Source organism: Tamandua tetradactyla, chromosome 7 (genome assembly GCF_023851605.1).
Source record: "Tamandua tetradactyla isolate mTamTet1 chromosome 7, mTamTet1.pri, whole genome shotgun sequence".
NCBI classification, from domain to species: domain Eukaryota; kingdom Metazoa; phylum Chordata; class Mammalia; order Pilosa; family Myrmecophagidae; genus Tamandua; species Tamandua tetradactyla.
The window spans coordinates 45,804,014-45,824,906 of record NC_135333.1 but is presented as its reverse complement, the minus strand read 5'-3'; the positions used below and the strand labels follow the sequence as shown (position 1 = coordinate 45,824,906).

General features: G+C 39.3%; 1 protein-coding gene across 15 annotated transcripts in view; it reads right to left on the bottom strand.

Annotated features, from left to right (window-relative positions):
- The window catches only part of PPP6R2 (protein phosphatase 6 regulatory subunit 2), a 215,024-nt gene that overhangs the window by 72,240 nt on the left and 121,891 nt on the right, over nt 1-20,893 (bottom strand). The window lies entirely within an intron of this gene.

Below are 20,893 nucleotides of genomic sequence, written 5' to 3'. Positions count from 1 at the left end.
TGGCACTCCTAGATCCATGCATCCACACAGGCCCACACATGCACATGGGTCACCAATCACAACATTCAGCTCTGGGAACCGCACTCTACAGCAGTCCTAGAATTGCACATGTGCACAGCCCTCAGCCACACTTCCCAGTTCTGAGAAAGTGTTGAACTGCGCAGGCGGGTCACATCTGCCCCTAATCCATGAAAGCAAAATGCCAACCTGCTGCCACAGCTCTGCACATGCACAAAAAGGGCTCCATGCCTTAGACCAGAGCACACCAGGGTTACGGCCCCCAGAGCAGCGCCCGCACACCTACATCCTCCCTGGCCACTGGACACCCACGTTCACAAGCATCAGCGTAACATCCCCAACCTGCACCTGTACCTGCCTTGAAACAAATCACCGCCCTTAGTGCCCCACTCTGTACCCAGCTCCCTGCTATACAACCACCCCACAAACACAAGGCCTTAGACTACTAAAAGAAATCAACTCCCAAATTAAATCAATCAAGATATTTACATGCTACGAATACAGCAGAAGATCACTAAGCATATCACAATGCAGACAGATATATCCTGCCTAATGACCAAATTAAAACAACAGAGGAAACAAAGACATTGGAACACCAGAGGAGATACGACATTGGAACAACTAATCAAAGATGTTCATATAATTCTACTTAATAAAATAAGTGGGATAGCAAAGGACATAAAGGAGATCAAGAAGACAATAGAAGAGCATAAAGAGGAATTTAAAAGAATAAATAGAAAAATAGCAGATTTCACAGAGATTAAAGATTCTATTGACCAAATACAAACCATACTAGAGACACACAACACCAGATCTGAAGAGGCAGAAGTAAGAATAAATGATATACAGGACACAATAACTGATTTTGAAAACTCAAAACAGCAAATGGCAAAAAAGATGGAAAAATCTGAATTGGACCTCAGGGAAATCATAGACAAAACAAAGTGCACAAATATAAGAAACACTGGTGTCCCAGAAGGAGAAGAGAGGAGTAAAGGGCTAAGAAGAGTAGTTGAGGATATAATGGGGAAAAACTTCCCAACCTTCATAAAGGACATAAATATACAAGTCAAAGAAGCCCAACTAACTACAAATAGGATAAACCCAAATAAGCCTTCCCCAGGACACATACTAATCAGTCTGTCAAATGTTGAAGAGAAGCAGAAAATCCTGAAAGCAGCAAGAGAAAAACAATCTACTACGTACAAGGGAAACCAAATAAGACTGAGTTCAGACTGCTCAACTAGCATGCTAGAGGAGAGAAGGTAGTGGTATGACATATTCAAGATCCTGAAAGAGAAATATTTCCAGCCAAGAATTCTGTACCAAGCCAAACTGTCCTTCAAAACTGAGGGAGAGATTAAAGTTTTCACAGACAAAGAAGTCCTGAAAGAATTTGTCAACAAGAGACCAGCCCTATAAGACATACTAAAAGGACTTCTGCCAGCTGAAAAAAAAAAAAAAGACAGGAGAGGGAAGTCTGGAGGAAGGCACAGAATTGAAGAGTACCACCAATGGTAATTTAAAGAATACAAAGAGAAAGAGGGAAAAGAATATATAGATCTGACAAATAAAATTAAAAAGATAAGATGGTAGATTCAAGAAACACCCTTTCAATAATAGCTTTGAATGTTAATGGACTAAATTTACCAGTTAAAAGATACAGATTGGCAGAATGGATTAAGAAACATAATTCAGCTATAAGCTGTTTACAAGAGACTCATCTTAGATGCAAGAATACAAATAGATTGAAAGTGAAAGGATGGAAAAAGATTTTTCACTCAAGTTGTAACCAAAAGAAAGCAGGAGTAGCTACACTAATATCAGACAAAATAAACTTTAAATGTAAAGACATCAGAAGAGAGAAAGAAGAACACTATATACTAATTAAAGGGTCAATTCACCAAAAAGATATAACAATCATAAATATTTATGCTCCCAATCAAGGAGCTCCAAAGTACATGAGATAGACATTGGCAAAACTGAACGGAGCGATAGATGTTTCAACAATAATAGTAGGAGACTTCAATACACCACTCTCCTCTATAGATAGAACAACCAGACAGAAGATCAACAAGGAAATAGAGAAGGTAAATAACTTGATAAATGAATTAGACCTAACAGATATATATAGGTCACTGAACCCCAAAATACAGGGATGTACATTCTTCTCTAGTGTTCATGGAACATTCTCCAGGATAAGATCATATGCTGGGGGCACAAAACAGGTCTTTATAAATTTAAAAACACTAAAATTATTCAAACCACTTACTCTGATCACAATGGGATGAAGTTGGATCTCAATAACCACCAAAGAATGAGAATACTCACAAATATATGGAGATTAAATAACACATTCTTTAAAAAACAGAGGGTTAAAGAAGAAATTGCTAGAGAAATCAGTAGCTATCTGGAGATGAATGAAAATGAGAATACAACTCAGCAGAACTCATGGGATGCAGCAAAGGCTGTGCTAAGATGGAAATTTATTGCCCTAAATTCTTGTTTAAAAACAAGAACCAGCAAAAATCGAGGACTTAACAGCACACCTGGAGGAACCTGAGAAAGAACAGCAAATTAACCCCAAAGCAAAAAGAAGAAGAGAAATAACAAAGATTAAAGCAGAGATAAACGAATGGGAGAACAAAAGAACTATAGAAACCAAAAGTTGGTTCTTTGAGAAAATCAATAAAATGGAGAGACTGAAAGCTTTCCCCCCTAAGATCAGGAACAAGACAAGGATGCCCACTGTCACCACTATTATTCAGCATTGTGCTGGAAGTTCTAGCTAGAGCAATCAGGCAAGACAAAGAAATAAAAGGCATCCAAATTGGAAAGGAAGAAGTAAAACTCATTATTTGCCAATGATATGATAATACAATTGGAAAATACTGAGAAATCTACAGCAAAGCTTCTTGAGCTAATAAACAATTCAGCAAGATGGCAGGATATAAAATTAATGGGCAAAGATCAGTAACATTTCTATACACAAGCAATGTCCTAGTTGAGTCAGTTAAGGAAAAAATTCCATTCAAAATAGCAACTAAAAGAATCAAGTACTTAGGAATGAACTTAACTAGGGACATAAAGGACTTGTACACAGAAAACGACTTAACATTGCTAAAAGAAATCAAAGGAGATCTAAATAGGTGGAAAGATGTTCCCTGCTCATGGATAGGAAGGCTAAATATAGCTAAGATGTCAATTCTCCCCAAATTGATCTACAGATTCAACTCAGTACCAATCAAAATACCAACAACCTACTTTGAAGATTTGGAAAAGCTAATTGCCAAATTCATCTGGAAGGGAAAGAGACCCCAAATAGCTAAAAGCATCCTAAAAAAGAAGAATGAAGTGGGAGGATTAACACTCCTTGACTTTAAAACCTATCATAAAGCCACAGTGGTCAAAACAACATGGTACTGTCACAAAGACAGAAGCACTGACCAATGTAATCGAATTGAGATGGCAGAAATAGACCACCAAATCTATGGTCAACTGATTTTTGACAAGGCTACCAAATCCTCTGAACTGGGACAAAATAGTCTTTTCGATAATTCAGCATGGAAAAACTGGATATCAATAGCCGAAAGAATGAAAGAACACCACTATCTTACACCCTACACAAAAATTAACTCAAAGTGGATCTAACACCTAAATATAAGAACTAGCACCATAAAGTTTCTAGAAGAAAATGTAGGGAAACATCTTCAAGACCTAGTAATAGGAAGTAGCTTCCTAAACTTTACACCCAAAGCACAAGCAACAAAAGAAAAAATAGGTAAATGGGAACTCCTCAAAATCAAATGCTTCTGCACCTCAAAAGACTTTATCAAAAAGGGGCAGGCAACTCAACAGGAGAAAATATTTGGAAATCACATATCAGACAAATATTTGACTTCCTGTATATAGAAAGAAATCATACAACTCAACAACAAAAGAACAAAAAACCCAATTGTGAAATGGGCTAAAGATATGAATAGGCGTTTTTCTCAAGAGCAAATACAGATGGCTCAAAAGCAAATGAAGACAATGCTCATTTTCATTGGCTATAAGGGAAATGCAGATCAAGACTGCAATGTGATAACACCTCACACCTATAAGAATGGCTGCTATTGATTTACATGAAGTTTTAAGGATGGTGCAGAAGGGGAATAGTGGCATATAAATACAATGGACTACTGAGCGGCTGCAAGAAGGAATGAAGTTGTGGGGCATGCAACTAGGTGAATGAACCTTGAAGACACTATATTGAATGCAATGTCAGAAACAAGAAGGCAAATACTATCATGTCTCACTCATATGGACTAACAATACAAAATCAGAGAATTTAAGTTGAGAGCAAGGATTATCAGGTTGGGGCCTATTGTAAAGGGTCCTAGACTGTAAGCTTTTATAGCAGTCACATCTAGTCTAGAGTTGTAACTGTTATTTCAAAATCTGAGGTATTGAGGTATTTGTGCATAACCTGGTTATTCACTGAATCTTCGGGTATTTATGTAACACCTGAGACTCAGAGAGCTCTGAAGCTATGGAAGTTAGCATATTGCAACTGTCAAAAAAGTTGAAAAAGTGATCAGACTTCAACTGGAGATATGAATGAAGCTGATCTGGATAGGACTAAGGTAAATTAGAATACAGGATAAAAGATGATATGGTCCATATTTTAAAACTTCAACTTCTGTCTGAGACCAAAGGAAGAAATGTTTATTTGGTACAAAATTTATATTTTGGGTAGTGCATTATCTAATTTAACTTCTACAGTCAGTTTACCTGGACACCATAATTACATAGAATCTTGAATAAAGCGTGAGATCTTGGTGTTTTGTACAGAATGGTGTGATGCCCCAATGCACCCCGGGGTGATTTGGGAGAGAACCAAAGGGTGTTTGCAGAGTCCCCCTGGAGGGCTGGGAAGAAAGGAAGACATGTTAAACTTCCCATTTGGGGAATTCCTAATATTCTTACAAGCAGTGGGGACAACCCATTCAGCAGAATGAACCCTCAATCTTGGGATTCGCCCCTATGAAACATTCCTGCAAAGAGAAGCTAGGCCTGCTTATGAGTGTGCCTAAGAGTTACCCCCAGAGAACTTCTTTTGTTGCTCAGATGTGCTCTTTCTAAGTCAACTGGGCAGGTGAATTCCCCCCTACATGAGACATGACTCCTAGGGGGTATAAATTTCCCTAGCAACGTGGGACAGAAATCCTGGGATGAACCAGGACCCCCAGCATCATGGGATTGAGAGAGGCTTCTTGACCAAAAGGGGGAGGAGCAAAGTGAGACAAAATAAAATTTCAGTGGTTGAGAGATTTCAAACAGAGGGAGGGATAAAGGGTATGAGATGTATGAGTTTTTTTCATTTTATTTCTTTTTCTGGAGTAAGACAAGCATTTTAAAAATCGTCATGGTGATGAATGCACAACTATGTGATGATACTATGAGCCATTGATTATATACTTTGCATGGACCATACATGTGTGAAGAGATATCAATAAAAACATTAAAAAAAAAAAAAGAATGGCTCCTAGTAAACAAACAGGAAACCGTAAATGATGGAAAGGATGTGGAGAAACTGGACACTTACATGCTGCTGGTGGGACTGTATACTGGTGCAGCTACTATGGAAGACTCTTTGGCAGTTCCTTAGGAAACTAAATATCAAGTTCCCCTATGACCCAGCAATGGCACTACTTGGTATATACCCAGAAGAACTAAAAGCAATGACACCTACAAACATTTGCACACCAATATTCATAGAAGCATTATTCACAATCGCCAAAAGATGGAAACAAACCAAATGCCCATCAACAGGCAAGTGGATCAAGAAAATGTGGTATACACATACAATGGAATATTATGGAGCAGTAAGACAAAATGATGTGCCAAAGCACAAGACAAGATGGATGAGCCTTGAGGACATAATGCTGAGTGAAATTAGCCTGATACAAAAGGATAGATACTGTATGATTCCACTTTTATGACCAGCATAAAGGTATAATCAGAGGCTTTTAATACAGAATATAGGGGAATTAGAGATACATAGAAGCTAGAGATGGGTGAACTGTTAGCTAATGCAGTTGAACTCCAATGTAAGGGAATACATAGGAGTGAAACTGGTTCTCTAGTGGGTCTACAAGTAATATTACAATATTGAAGATGAACAAGATTGAAAGGGGTTTTGGAGACCTACGTCTCCCACTGATTAACGCTAAAAATATGAATTAGTTTTTGCAAGAATTACTTCAAAGATATGATTCTTGTACAAAGAGTGTTTAAGTCCATTAACGGGGGAAAACTGCTATTGCATGCTATGAGCTATGTTCAAAAGGAAATAATTAGCACTACCACATCAACAGCAGACATAAATAATGGGGGGAGGGACAAGAGTTAAAAGGAGGTTTAGTGTTTATTGGTTTTCTTTCTCTTGGGAACAATGAAATTATCTAAAATTGAGAATGTTGATGGACTGTGGACTTTGGGCCCTCTACATAATGCCCAATGAATGCAGGTGGCTGAAGGATGCGCTGATGGAGAAGCAGATTGGCAAACGAGTGTGTACTTTTGAACAAAGGCTGTGCTGCTACAAAAAGGAACAAAGTCATGAGGCATGGAACAATGTGAATGAACATATGAGACATTTGGCAAGACAAAATAAGCCAGAAACAAAAGAACAAGAATGGTATGGTCACCTTTACAAAATGCTTATAAGAAAATAGGGGCCTAGATTGTAAGCTTTTAGAGTAGACACATTAAGTCTGCAGTGGTGATTATTATTTCTGGATTTTGGGAGGCTGTTTTATATATACAACCTTATATTTAGAGAAAAGAACAAAGCTAGACAGGTTGGAGTTAAAGTAATTCAGAACATAAGGGTAAGGAAGACAGTGTCTATATTTCAGAACCACACATACTCTTTGAGACCAATGGAAGAAAGGTTTATTTGGTTTGGAATTGAAATTTTCTGTAGTACGTAATCTAATTCAACCTACCTGTATAGCTCACTTGAACAAATGAAACACAGGGAGCACGGATTAAGAAAGAGATCCTTTAATCCAAATAGATTATTGTAATGCCGTATACATCACAGAGTATATTAAGCAGATAACCAAAAAGAATTGGCAAAGTCTCCTGAGGGAGGGGAAAAAGAATACGGAACTATTAAAGCTTACCATCAGGGAACGCCCTGCTACTGCGTCAAACTCTAGGGGCACCCAAATCAAAAGGCCATGCCCTCGATCATGAGGCTTACTCTTGTGAAGTTTATGTAGGTAGCAGAGAAGCTAAGACTACTTATAGGCATGCCTAAGAGCTCTTCTGGAGGACCTCTTTTGTTGCTCACATATGGTCTCACTCTCTCTAAGCCCAACGCTGCACGTGAAATCATTGTTCTCTCCCCGACATGAGACATGACATCCAGGGGTGAAAGTCTCCCTGGTGACGTGGGAGATGATTTTCAGGGATGAATCCAGACCTGGCACTGTGGAATCAACAATTCCATCCTGACCAAATGGGGGGAAAGAAGTGTAATTAATAAAGTATCAGTGGCAAAGAGAGTTCAAATTGAGTCAAGATAATAAGTCAGGTTGTTCTTATTCAAGCTTCACTTAGACCTTGCTACCTATCATAACCTGCTATCCCCCATCAGGACCATTCCAGCCAAACCTAAAGAATAACTAGGACAATATATAAGATTACACAAGGATTCCAGGCACTAGAGTAACCTTCCAGAAACCTATAACTTCCAGATGGGTCATTCTCCATATAAGTCCTGAAAATCAGCCCAGCCTCTCCAGAGCATCAGATAGTTCCATCTCCCTACACCATTATTACTGACAGACCCTTACAATATGAAACATTTAGAATTGCCATAGCCCAAACACCCCTAAAGAGAGGGATGGAAAGATCAAAGATGATGGTGGAGTTATACAGAGAAGACAGGATTTAACAAATGAATATAAATGACATCTCTTTTAGTCTCCAGTATTTTATCTTTTTAGTTAATTTATTTTTTGTTTATTAAACATAACCACATACAAACAAACATTCTTATCATGTGATCATTCCTTTCTTCTTATGCAATCAATAACTTACACTATCATCACATAGTTGTATATTCATCATCATGATTATTTCTTAGAACATCTGCATCAACTCAGAAAAAGCAATAAAAAGAAAACAGAAAAAAATTCATACATACCATATCCCTTACCCCTCCCCTTCACTGATCACCAGCATTTCAATCTACTAAATTTATTTTAACATTTGTTCCCCCTATTATTAATTTACTTTCAATCCATATGTTTTACTTGTCCATCAATAAGGTAGACAAAAGGAGCATGAGAAACAAGGCTCTCACAACCATACAATCACACTGCAACAGCAATATCATCATTCAATTATCTTCAAGAAACATGGCAACCAGAGCACAACTCCACATTTTCAGGCAGTTTCCTCCAGCCTCTCTATTACACTAAACAGGTGATATCTATTTAATGCGTAAGAATAACCTCCAGGATAACCTCTCGACTCTGTCTGGAATCTCTCAGCCATTGACACTTTATTTTGTCTCATTTCGCTCTTTCACATTTCGGTCGAGAAGATTTTCTCAATCCGTTGATGCTGAGTTCCAACTCATTCTAGGATATCTGTCCCACGTTGCCAGGAAGGTCCACACCCCTGGGAGTCATGTCTCACATAGAGAGAGGGAGGGCAGTGAGTTTGTTTGCTGTGTCGGCCAAGCAAGAGAGGTCACATCTGAGCAACAGAAGAGGTTCTCTTGGGGGTGACTCTTAGGCCTAATTTTAAGTAGGCTTAGCCTACCCTTTGAGGATTAAGTTTCATATGAACAAACCCCAAGATTGGAGGCTCGGCCTACTGCTTTGGCTGTCCCCACTGCCTGTGAGAATATCAAGAATTCTCCACTTGGGGAAGTTGAATTTTCCCCCTTTCTTCCTAAGGGACTCCGCAAAAACTTCCCTATTCACTGTTCAGATCACTCTGGGATTTATCTGGGCATTACTCTGGACAAACCTACAAAATCTCCTGCCCTACACAAGGTTCCAAGTACTATGCTGCTCAATTAAGCTGCCTACATGAGTTATATTAGGAAATGCACTAGTCAAAATATAAATTTTGTACCAAATAAACATTTTTTGCTTGTCTCACACGTTAGTTTTAAAATATTAATTACCATCCATTTTCAACACCCTGCATTATTGACATTCATTTGTTCTTCCTCATACAGAAACATTTTAAAATTTGCACACTTAGTCACTATCATTATACACTCTAGGCATTCCTAGATTATACCATCCCAGTCTTTATTGACTATCTTTCCTTCTGATTTCATTTGTGCCCCCAGGCCTCCTCTCTCTATCATTCACACACTCAGCTTCATTCAGTGTTCTAACATTACTGTATGACAGTTAGGTAATATTGTGCTATTCATTTCTGAATGTTTACATCAGTCTGGTTGCACAATCTGTATCCCTTCAGCTCCAATTACCCAATATCTACCCTATTTCTATCTCCTGATGGTCTCTGTTACGAACTGAAATTCTCCAAATTCATTTGCTAATGTCAGTTCATATCAGTGAGACCATACAGTATTTGTCCTTTTGTTTCTGGCTAATTTCACTCAGCATAACATCTTTAAGGTCCATCCATGTTGATACATGCTTCATGACTTTATTCTGTCTTAAAGTTGTATAATATCCCATCATATGTATATATCACAGTTTGTTTAGCCACTCTTCTGTTGATGGACATTTTGGCTGTTTCCATCTCTTGGCAATTGTAAATAATGCTGCTATAAACATTGGTGTGCAAATTTCCATTTGTGTTCCTGCCCTCATGTCCTCTAAGTAGATACCTAGCAATGGTATTGCCAGATCATATGGCAATTCTATACTTAGCTTCCTGAGGAACCGCCACACTGCCTGCCACAGCAGTTGTATCATTTGACACTCCCACCAACAGTGGATAAGTGTGCCTCTTTCTCCACATCCTCTCCAGCACTTGTCATTTTCTGTTTTATTGATAATGGCTATTCTGGTGGGTGTGAGATGATATCTCATTGCGGTTTTGATTTGTAATTCCCTAATAGCCAGCGAAGTTGAGAATCTTTTCACATGCCTTTTGGCCATTTGTATTTCCTTGTTCTAGTTTGCTAGATGCCGGAATGCAATATACCAGAAATGGAATGGCTTTTAAAAAGGGGGATTTAGTAAGTTGCTAGTTTACAGTTTTAAGGTTGAGAAAATGTCCCAATTAAAACAAGTCTATAGAAATGTCCAATCAAAGACATCCATCCAGGGAAAGATACCTTGGTTCAAGAAGGCCAATGAAGTTCAGTGCTTCTCTCCCAAGTGAGGAGGCACATGGCGAACACAGTCAGGGCTTCTCTCTCATCCGAGAAGGCACATGGTGAACACAGTCATGGTTTCTCCCTCATCTGGAAAGGCACATGATGAACACGGTCAGGGTTCCTCTCTCATCTGGAAGGACACATGGTGAACACGGCATCATCTGCTAACTTCTTCTCCTGGCTTCCAGTTTCATGAAGCTCCCCAAGAGGCATTTTTCTTCTTCATCTCCAAAGGTCGCTGGCTCATGGACTTTCTGCTTCGTGGTGCTGTAGCATTCTCTGCTCTCTCTGAATCTCCTTCTTTCTCCAAAATGTTTCCTCTTTTATAGGACTCCAGAAACATATCAAGACACACCCAAATGGATGGAGACATGTTGTCACCTAATCCAGCTTAACAACCAGTCTTGACTAAATCACATCATCCAGGGAGATGATCGGATTACAGTTTCATACAGTATTGAATAGAGATTATTCTACCTTTGTGAAATGGGATTTTGATTAAAACGTGGCTTTTCTAGGGTCCATATATCCTTTCAAACCAGCACATTCCTCTTCTGAGAAGTGTATGTTCATGTCTTTTGCCCATTTTGTAATTGGGTTGTCTGTCTTTTTGTTGCTGAGTTGAACAATCTCTTTATGTATTCTGGATACTTGACCTTTATCTGATATATCATTTCTAAATATTGTCTCCCATTGTGTAGGCTGTCTTTTTGCTTTCTTGACAAAGATCTTTGACACACAAAAGTGTTTAATTTTGAGGAGTTCCCATTTATTTATTTATTTCTTCAATGCTTGTGCTTTGGGTGAAAGGTCTAGGAAACCGCCTCCTATTATAAGATTGATAAGATATTACCCTGCATTTCTTCTAACAGTTTCATGGTCTTAGATCTAAAGTTTAGGTCTTTGAACCATTTCAAGTTAATTTTTGTATAGGATGTGAGATATGGATCCTCTTTCATTCTTTTGCATGTGGATATCCAGTTCCTAGGCACTATTCATTGAAGAGAATGTTCTGTCCCAGGTGAGTTGGCTTGACTGCCTTATCAAAGGTCAATTGTCCATAGATGAGAGTGTTATATCTGAACACTCTATTTGAAGATTCCACTGGTCATAAAGTCAGGTAGTGTGAGGCCTCCAACTTCATTTTTCTTTCTCAGGATATTTTTAGCTATTTGGGGCACCCTACTCCTCCAGATAAATTTGGTTATTCGTTTTTCTATTTCTGAAAAGCTTTTGGGATTTTAATTGGTATTGCATTGAATCTGTAAATCAATTTAGGTAGAACTGACATCTTAACTATATTTAGTCTTCCAATCCATGAACACGGTATGCCCTTCCATTTATTTACGTCTTCTGTGATTTTGTTTGACAATTTCTTGTAGTTTTCTTTGTATAGGTTTTTTATATCTTTAGTTAAATTTATTCCTAAATATTTTATTCTTTTGGTTGCAATTGTAAATGGAATTCTTTTCTTGATTTCCCCGTCAGATTGTTCACTAATAGTGTATAGAAACACTACAGATTTCTGAGTATTGATCTTGTAACCTGCCACTTTGCTGTACTCATTTATTAGCTCTAGTAGTTTTGCTGTGGATTTTTCAGGGTTTTCGATATAGTATCTGCAAACAGTGAGAGTTTTACTTCTTCCTTTTCAATTTTGATGCCTTGTATTTCTTTTTCTTGTCTAATTGTTTTGGCTAGAATTTCCAACACAATGTTGAATAACAATGGTGATAATGAACATTCTTGTCTTGTTCCTGATCTTAGGGGGAAAGTTTTCAGTTTTTCCCCATTGAGGATAATGTTAGTTGTGGGTTCTTCATATATTTCCTTTATAATGATTGAGGAAGTTCCCTTCTATTCCTATCCTTTGAAGTGTTTTCAACAAGAAAGGATGTGGAATTTTGTCAAATGCCTTTTCTGCATCAATTGAGAGGATCATGTGGTTTTTCTGCTTTGATTTGTTGATGTGGTGTATTACATTAATTGATTTTCTTATATTGAACCATGCTTGCATACCTGGGATGAATCCTACTTGGTCATGGTGTATCATTTTTTCAATGTGCTGCTGGATTTGATTTGCTAGAATTTTATTGAGGATTTTTGTATCTATATTCATTAAAGAGATTTGGCTGTAAAAGAAAAATGTACCTTTCTTTTCTTGTAATATCATTGTCTAGCTTTGGTATGAGGGTGATGCTGACTTCATAGAATGAGTTAGGTAGCTTTCCCTTCTCTTCAATTTTTCTGAAAAATGTGAGCAGGATTGGTACTAATTCTTTCTTGAATGTTTGGTAAAATTCACATGTGAAGCCATCTGGTCCTGGACTTCTCTTTTTGAGCAGCTTCTTAATGACTGATTCAATTTCTTTACTTGTGATTGGTTTGTTGAGGTCGTCTGTATCTTCTCGAGTCAATGTTGGTTGTTTGTGCCTTCCTAGGAAGTTGTTCATTTCCTCTACATTGTTGATGTCGAGTTTATTAGCATAAAGTCGTTCATAGTATCCTCTCATTACTTCCTTTATTTCTGTGGGGTCAGTGGTTATGTCTCCTCTTCCATTTCTGATTGCATTTATTTGCATCCTCTCTCTTCTTCTTTTGGTCAACCTCGCTAAGGGTCCATCAATCTTATTGATTTTCTCATACAACCAACTTCTGGTTTTGTTGATTTTCTCGATTGTTTTCATGTTCTCAATTTCATTTATTTCTGCTCTAATCTTCATTACTTCTTTCCTTTTGCTTGCTTTGGGGTTAATTTGCTGTTCTTTCTCTAGTTCTTCCTCGATTTTTCTCTTTCTTCTTTTTTGATATAGGCATTTAGGGAAATAAATTTCCCTCTTAGCACTGTCTTTGCTGTATCCCATAAATTTTGATATGTTGTGTTTTCATTTTCATTTGCCTCAAGATTTTTACTGATTTCTCTTGTAATTTCTTCCTTGACCCACTGGTTGTTTAAGAGTGTGTTGTTGAGTCTCCATATATTAGTGAATTTGCTGGCACTCTATTATTGATTTCAGCTTCATTCCTGTATGATCTGAGAAAGTAGTTTGTATGATTGTTCTAGTTTGCTAGCTGCCAGAGTGCAACACACCAGAGACAGACTGGCTTTTAATAAAAGGGGATTTGTTTTGTTAGTTCTTCAGAGGAAAGGCAGCTAACTTTCCACTGAGGTTCTTTCTTATGTGGGAAGGCACAGGATGGTCTCTGCTGGCCTTCTCTCCAGGCATCTAGATTCCAACAACTTTCCCCGAGGCGATTTCTTTCTGCATCTCCAAAGGCCTGGGCTGAGTTGCAAGTGCCGAGATGAGGTATGCTGAGCTACTTAGGCTGTGCTACGTTGCGCTCTCTCATTTAAGCACCAGCCAGTTAAGTCAAACATCATTCATTGCAGCAGGCACGCCTCCTAGCCGACTGAAGATGTAAATTAGCAACAGATGAGGTTCACGTATTATTGGCTCATGTTCGCAGCAACAGAACTAGGTGCCTTCACCTGGCCAAATTGACAACTGAATCTAACTACCACATATGATTTCAATCTTTTTAAATTTATTGTGACTTGCTTTGTGTCCCAGTATATGGTCTATCCTTGAGAATGATCCATGAGCACTTGAGAAAAAGATGTATCCTGCTCTTGTGGGGTGTAATGTTCTATACATGTCTGTTAAGTCTAGCTCATTTATTGTATTATTCAAATTCTCCGTTTCTTTAGTGATCCTCTGTCTAGATGTTCTGCCCATTGATGAGAGTGTGGAATTGAAGTCTCCAACTATTATGGTGGATGTGTCTATTTCTCTTTTCAGTGTTTACCTCAGGTATTTTGGAGCATTCTGGCTCAGTGTTTAAATACTTATGATTATTACATCTTCTTGTTGAATTGTTCCTTTTTATTAATACATAGTGTCCTCCTTTGTCTCTTTTAACTGTTTTACATTTGAAGTCTAATTTGTTGGATATGAGTATAGCTACTCCTGCTCTTTTCTGATTGTTATTGGCATGGAATATCTTTCCCAACCTTTCACTTTCAACCTACGTTTATCCTTGGGTCTAAGATGCATTTCCTGTAGACAGCATATAGATGGGTCCTGTTTTTAAATCTGTTCTGCCAGTCTATGTCTTTTGATTCAGGTGTTTAATCCATTAACATTTAGTGTTGTTTCTGTACGGGCAGTACTTTCTTCTACCATTTTGCCTTTTGGTTTTTATATGTCAAATCTAATTTTTCTTCTTTTTACCTTTACTGATAGTCTTCATTTCTATACTCTTCTCCATACCCCTCTCTCCTGTCTTTTCTTATCTGTGTTTAGTGTTCCCTTCAGTATTTCTTGCAGAGCCAGTCTCTTGGTCACAAACTTTCTCAGTGAATTTTTGTCTGCAAATGTTTTAATTTCCCCCTCATTTTTGAAGGACAGTTTTGCTGGATATAGAATTCTTGGTTGCAAGTTTTTCTCTTTTAGTATCTTAAATATATCATCTCACTCTTTTCTCGTCCCCATGGTTTCTACTGAGAAATCTAAACATAGTCTTATTGGGTTTCCCTTGTAGGTGATGGATTGTTTTTCTCTTGCTGCTTTTGATAGTCTCTCTTTCTCTTTGACATCTGAAATTCTGATTAGTAGGTGTCTTGGAGTATGTCTATTTGGATCTATTCTCTTTGGGGTATGCTGCACTTCTTCGATCTGTAATTTTATGTCTTTCATAAGAGTTGGGAAATTTTCAGTGATAATTTCCTCCATTACTTTTTCTCCTCCTTTTCCCTTCTCTTCTCCTTCGGGGAAACACACAACACATATATTTGTGCACTTCATGTTGTCATTCAATTCCCTGAGTCCCTGCTCATATTTTTCCATTCTTTTCCCTAAATTTTCTTTTGCTTGTTGAATTTCAGATATCCCATCCTCCCGTTCATGAATCCTATCTTATGCCTCTTGAAATGTGACATTGTAGGCTTCCATTGCTTTTTTTCATCTGTTCTACTGTGCCTTTCATTCTCATAAATTCTATGATTTGTTTTTTCAGACTTTTGATTTCTTCTTTTTGTTCCTTCCTTGCCTTCTTTATATCATCCCTCAGTTCAATGATTTAATTTTTGATGAGGTTTTCCATGTCTGTTCGAACATTCTGAATTCATTGCTTCAACTCCTGTATTTCATTGGAATTGTTGGTTTATTCCTTTGACTGGGCCATTTCTTCAATTTTCCTAGTATGATTCATTATTTTTTGCTGGCATCTAGGCATTTAATTGCCTTAATTAGTTCATTCTGGAGATTGTTTTCACTTTTTTTCCCTAAGATTTTCTTGCTGGATGACTTTGTTGTCTATCTGTTCTTTGACATTCAGTTCAGCTTATTCTAGTCCTCTAGCTTAGGTTTTGTTTAATAGAGTAGAATTTTTCAGTTTCTGTTTTTTTGTTTCTTGCCCTGCCTATATGGTGCCTTTCCTCCACCCCTTAGGAGGGTCTACTTAGGTATTATTGACTTCAGTCAGATTTTCCCAGACCAATCTGGTCTCCTCGCAGGAGGAAAGAGTCACCTGAATTAGTTTTCCCTGAGGGTGAGACCCAGCAGATTAAAAGGTTTTTCTATGAAGTCTCTGGACTCTGTTTTTTTCCTATCCAGCCAGTATGTGGTGCTTTTCTGCCTGCGGGTCCCACCACATACGGTGATATGGTACCTTTAACTTCAGCAGACTCTTCCTCTGGGGGCGTGGCGGAGACAGAGGAGAGGTTGTAGGCTGGCTTTAATTGCTTCATTTTTCCAGACCCTGGGATCTGAATTTCTTGAGGGAGGGAATCCCACCTGAGCTGGGCCCACCCTTCTCCTGGGGAAGGCACAGGTTCCTGACAAGCTCTCAAATAATCTCAATTCTGCCTATGTCTGGGGCAGTGGAACCTGAGAAGCCTTGCAGCTCTATCCAAAGAGTAATCAATCCATTGAAACATAGCCACAAAAGAGAAAAAGAATAATCCTTTTCAGAGCAGACCCTGTTCCTCGGCTTTGCCAATCAAGAGCTTAAGTTGGTATGTTGCTCTGTGTATCTCTAGATCCTATGTGCCTGCTCCTTTCCTGCATGGCCCAGACCTTTTCAGATCCAAAAAAAACCTGTTTTTCTGTCAGCCCTGCCCCCTCTGCGCTGGGGCAAAAAAACAGCATCCTCCACTTTATTGGAGGTTCAGCTGACCTAGGGGCCTATTTTTAGTAGTCAGAATTTGTTAATTAATTCCACATTTGGAGTATTGTTGCACTCAGCCCCTACTGCTAGTAAAGTCTCTTTCCTTTCCCCTCTGGGAAGCAGCCTGTGGAGGAGGGGCACCGGCTGCCGCAGCTTGGGGAACTCACCATTCTGTGGGGGGCTCACAGCCAGTCCAGCTGGTCCAGATTGGGGTACGCTGTGTGTCTGGTCACTGATGTGGCCCTAGCAGTTGTTCTGTCTTGTTCCTGGATATTTACTAGCTGCTCTAGAGGACGAATTAAATTCCACACCTCGCTAAGTTGCCACCTTGCCTTCAATAGTCTCCAGTATTTCAGAGCAGCTAGAAGTAAAAACCTAAAAATGTGGAATCGTAACCCATGTCAAACTCTGAAATTTGTTCTACAACTAATTGTGGTACTGTGCTTTGAAATTTATAGCTTTTTTGTATATATGTTATTCCCCCCCCCCGAAAAAAAAGTCAACTGTGACAATAAAAAAATATTTAAGCCCTCTAGCCTCCTATATCCTGGAGCACCTAGAAGGAAAAATATGAGAGGATCATATGGTAGCCCATGACAAACTCTGGGATCTGTCAACTAATTGTTGAAGAGTGCATTGAAAACTACTGCTTTTTTATTTCTTTGCTTTGTATGTATGTTATACTATACAATTTAAAAAGTTAAAAATAAAAAGTATACTGTTAATAGGGTAAAAAAGCAACCCATAGAATGGGAGAAAATATTTGGATATCATGTGTCTGAATAAGGTCTTAATATCCAGAATATATTAAAAAAACAAAACAAAACAAAAAAACTCCTACAATTCAATAACAAAAAGACAAACAACCCAATTAATAAATGGGCCAAGGATTTAACTAGACATTTCTCCAAAGATATCCAGATAGCCAACAGACAAGTAATTGTTGCTCAACATCTTCAGTCATTAAAGAAATGTAAATCAAAATTACAATGAGATACCACTTCACACACTCAAGGATAGCTATTACTAAAATGACAGATAATAACAAGTGTTGATGAGGACGTGGAGAAATTGGAAAACTTGTACATTGCTGGTGGAAATATCAAGTGCTAGCCGTAGTGAAAAACAGTCTGGTTGTTCTTCAGAAAGTTAAATATTCAATAACCTTATAACCCAGTATTCCCAAATTCTGAGTATCTATCCAAGAGAAATGAAAACTGACTCAGACAGATGTTCTTACACGAATATTCACAGCAGCTTTACTCATAATAGTCAAAAGGTGAAAACAATCGAGTGTTGTTTCAACACAGTGGATAAAAAAATATGGTATATACATACCAATGGTATAGTCAGCCACAAAAAGGAATGAAGTTCTGATACATGCTACAACATGGATAAACCTTGAAAATATTATGCTAAGTGGCATATGCCAGACACAAAATGAAAATTAGTGTTATGATTTCACTTATATGACCTATCTAGAATAGGCAAAATAAGAAAATAGGAGACAGGGGAGAATGTGAAGTTCTTGCTTAATGGGCAAAAAGTTTCTGTTTGGGATGATCAAAACGTTCTGAAAATGGATAGTGGTAATGGTTATAAAACACTGTGAATGTATTTAATGCCATTGCATTGTACACTTAAAAGAGTTAAAATGGTAAGTTTTATGGCATGTATATTTTACCACAACAAAACTTTCTAAAAACCAACAGAAAGATGGGAAAATAGAAGTTGAAGTCTCTCAGATAAAGAACAAAAAGGCAAACACATGACAGTAAGAGCAAAAATAAGAAGAGTAGAGTATCAATTCAGATGACCTAAAACTCAATTAGAAATTCCAGAAAGACAGAAGAAAGGAAAAACCAGAGGGGGACTTTTATCTAAGAAACAGCACAAGAATATTTCCCTGCACTGAAGGCCATGAATGTACAGACTAAAAGGGCCCACCAGTGTGCAGCACAATAAATGAAAAACAACAAAAAAATAAGACAAAAATTTCACATTTTTGGTAAACTCAAAACAACAGTGCTAGAAGAGGGCCGAGCTGCTCCAAGGGAAGAAACATGCATAGAGTCAGGGAGGCTTATGTCTGACTTCTCAGCAGCAATGCTAAGAATGAGAAGACAACCGAGACTTCTGAATTACAGGGAAATGGTGTACGATCGAGAATTCTAAACCAGAGAGCACCAGGCAGGTCTGAAAGGAGAAGGCCTTCTCAGACACACTCCACCTCCCACACAACCCATGTGCTCTTTGTCAGCCAGCTACCAGAAAATAAGATTTATCATGGGAATTAAACCCAAAAGAGGAAGGCAGGCATCTGGGAACAGTGGGTTACCAGAGGGGGTATGAGTGCTTTGGGAGGGTTGATGGCAGGGTACAGGGACAGGATGGGGGTGGGGGTTCCTTTCCACTCCTGATGCCTCCTTCCATGGAGAGAGAGCCTTGCCACCATGACACTAGCATACCTGGTCTCCTTTGCTCCTAGCTTACTGCTTCCCAGGGGGAGGCAGCAACCTAACTGAGCCTTCCTGCTTTCTGCTCTCTCTTAGCACAACACGATTTTTCAGGGTAGTCTTCCCGTGGGGGCCAGTGCTGAGCCTTCACCATGTGTGCTGGAGAGGCAGCTCCAGTTCTGTGATCTGGATGAGGAAGTACCCTGGGCCAGGGCTGCACACGATCCTCTTGCACCGAGCTAAAGCTGGTACCAGAAGGCCTCTGTTTTCTGTCTACTGGGCTCTTTGCCTGATTTCTCAAATGATCCAGAGTTTGATAGGCAAACCGGTGAGGAGCCTCAGGGAAAAGGCCAGGGGCACCAGCCTGGTGCTAGAGTGGGGCCCTGGCTGTAGCATTCGACTCTGGGTGGCAACTCCTGGGGAAAGGAACTGCAGGCAGGCTTTCTGTGCACTTCCTTGAGGAGACCCGGCAAATTATCCACTTTAAGGAAGAGTCTCTCCATAGCCGCACCTTGAAGTGCCTATGGGGAAACAACGCTTGACCCTACCGTGTAAAGGTACACAGGTAGCTTTATACACATGCAGTTGCCAGCACCATCTGGACAGCACGGCACTGCCAGGCCGAGGAGCACTGGCTTGAGCCTTGTACACACACCTTGACCGGGGGCCCAGCCCAGCCCTGCGTTGGCAGTGGACGGTGGAGTAAAGTCATGCACCTCAACAGAGAAGCCTGCTGCTCCTAGCTACCCCATACAGTTATATTTTTCCATCCATGAAAAACAGTCTGGACTCTACATTCTCCTTGAGCTGCCACTGCATCGACCCACCCATCCTGTTTCTTTTCTCAAAGAAGTTGTTTTAATTTTTCTTACCAAAGTAATATGTACACACTGTTTACAAGGCCAAATATTGTGACAGGGCTCGTGATGAAAGGCTGCGGTCCCCTGGCTCCCTCCCCCCGGAAGTCGCGCTCCACAGAGGCCATAGCCGTAAGCTCCATAGGCTGTTCCTCTATTCCTCATCTCCACATCTTTGGAAAATATGCAGACACATTTCTCCCTGATTTTTCAGTTTAGATACTATGAACTGACATTCCTATAATGAAAGATGGAGACAGAACTCTCCTGTCACCACCCCTCCTCCCAACCTTCCTTATCATCTGTATGGTAATATCCCACTTTTTAGTGGTTGATGTCTACTGTTTGGCACAGCTACGTAAATCTTATGTACAGCTGAGCTCATCTGTTTACCCCAGTTCTATCTGCTTACTTATATAAGATGGATCCCCAGAGTTAATAATTCTCCTACTGTCCTGCTGTATTACTAATTTCTCCCAAACTCTCTGGCTATGAAAACCTCCTGAAACCCTGATCCATAGCTGTCCCTGCCCACAGCTCACCCCACTCACACTTGTCACCACTATTCCCTGAAAAGGGTGACCATATCATTTGTCACCAAACTGGGGAGTGAAAGGGATGGAGATATTAGAGATGATATTGAGACAAAGGCGCTAATAGGCACGTCCAGGTCACAGGTGAACCCCCTGTGCAGGTGTCATCCCGATTCTAAACCCCCAGCTCAGTGCCATCAAGTGCTCCTTCCCCCCCGTACCCAGAAAAGCGGACACCCTCAATAAAACACTGATGATCCCCCACCATAGGCATAGCCCCTCTCCCTCCCACAACCTGCTTTCTTCCTCCTAAGGCAGGGCTTGGTAATGAATTTTGGTAATGCATCAGAGGACAGGTATTTTAGACAGTCTCTACTGCAAAAGCAACTTGCTGTTCTATAAGTAAATAAAGGGGCAAAATTGTGTCTTAATGAAACTTTGTTCACAGATACTGAAATCTGATTTTTATACCATCTACACATATAACAAAAT